This window comes from Alexandromys fortis, unplaced genomic scaffold (genome assembly GCF_014885135.2).
Source record: "Alexandromys fortis isolate MF-2015 unplaced genomic scaffold, M_Fortis_MF-2015_v1.1 scaffold_420, whole genome shotgun sequence".
Classification (NCBI taxonomy): Eukaryota; Metazoa; Chordata; class Mammalia; order Rodentia; family Cricetidae; genus Alexandromys; species Alexandromys fortis.
The window spans coordinates 354,138-356,168 of NW_026068289.1; positions in this window are offsets into that span (position 1 = coordinate 354,138).

Sequence of the window (2,031 nt, forward strand, 5' to 3'; positions counted from 1 at the left end):
CTCTGTGAGTCTGAGGCCAACCTGGTCTACACAACAGTGAGTCTAAGGCCAGCCTGGTCTACACAGCAGTTCCAAGCCAGCCAGACATACATAGTGAAACTCTATCTCAATAATAATAATAATAATAATACTTTAAATAAAACTGAAAAGTACTTACCTCCAGCGAGAGACGTAACCCAGCACAGAGCTGTGAGGGGCTCTTTTTTCCCCTCATGTCCTCTTAATTTCTGTCTTCCTGTCCTGCCTCAGAGAGTAAGCAGTTGGCTGGTGGCTCAACGGGTAACGTTGCCTTCTTCAGCCAAACCTGAAGCCAGGACCCACATGGTAAAAAGGAGAATACCTACTCCAAGTTGTCCTATGACCTCCACACATCATACGTGCGCGCGCACACAGCTGTGACTGGGGCCAGAAGAGGCTGGAGTGGGGTTCCGTGAGCACATGGAGGGATGCACTGCCAAGACAGACCCCGCCATCCTCCACTGCCTTCTGCTGGTTTCTCTTTCCGCTGGTGCCCCCTCACTACCTTCCCCCAGGTTCCCATCACCGCCTTCCTCCCAGTTCCCTTCTCGACCTTCTCAGTAATTCCCTCACTACCGCCCACCCAGGTCCCTCCCACTGTGTTCCCCCTGTTTCTTCTCCTTTCCCTGGCCCTAATTCTCCCTCTCCACCTTCCCCACCTAGTTCCCATCACCACCTTGGCCCCTCAGTTTCCCCCATTCTCTTCTCCAAGTGTCTTTCCACGCCAGTTTCTCTCTCACTAAGTCATTCTCTCCCTCATTTGCCTCCAGGCGCCCAACCCCTTGGACACCACCTTCTCTCCTCAGAGACCGACCTCATTCTCCCAATCATCTCCCCTCCTGCCAGGTTCCACTCACAACTTCCCACAATTGAGCTTTCTGCTCCGGCTGGTCCTTTCTATGAATGTCTGCCTCAGTTTCTTTCTGCACAGGTGTCTGCTCATCCCCCCTCCACCCTAGCTAACTCCACATTCTCCCCTCAGGCTCGCTCAGGTCTCAACCCAGGAACCCCCCTGAGTCCTCAACCTAAGCGAGATGTCCAGCGCAATGACCAACTGCTAAAGGCCTCTCTCTCTTCCCTGACACAAACCAGCAATTTCCTAGAAGAGAAGAGACACCTACTAAACCCTGTACAACACTACTGTCTTCTGGTTTTCTCCTCCAAGGAATCTCGGAGCCACACTAAAACCTCACTTACCGGAAGGAGGGGGTGTGAACTGGAGAGAGGGCTCAGTGGTTAAAAGCACTTGTTGCTCTTGCAGAGGACAGAGGCTCACAACCCTGTGAGACTCCAGTTCTGGGGGATCTGGCGCCCTCTTCTGTCCTCTGTGGGCACTGCAAGCACATGGTGAGCAGATATACAGGCAGGCAAAACACCATACACATAAAAATAAATCTTGCCCTGTGGTCACACCTTTAATCACAATACTCAAGAGGCGGGCAAATCTCTGTGAGTTCTAGACCACCCTGATCTACAGAATTGAGTTCCAGGACAGTCAGGGTTACATAGAGAAACCCTGTCTCAAAAGACAAATCGTCTTTAAAAAAGAGAGAGAGAGAATGGGGAGGGTGTTTTAGTAGCATTTTGGGGATGTAACTTGAGGACCAACATGTTGAGTGCTGAGACAAACACCTGTCCGTCAGAAGCCAGCAATCAGGCCTCACTCACTGCAGTGCTCCTAGAGAAGCCAGTATTGTGCTGGGCTGTGTCTTCCTTTCTCTCTTAGAGGAGCCCAGGCCCTTGTACTTGAGAGTGCCTTAGTCTCTTCCCGGCATGTGTCTCTTTCTCCTAACCCTCTTGACTAAAGCCTATATTTTAAAAAAAAAATTGAGGGGGCTGGAGAGATGGCTCAGAGGTTAAGAGCATTGCCTGCTCTTCCAAAGGTCCTGAGTTCAATTCCCAGCAACCACATGGTGGCTTACAACCATCTGCAATAAGGTCTGGTGCCCTCTTCTGGCCTTTGGCATACACACAGATAGACTATTGTATACATAATAAATAATAAATAAATAT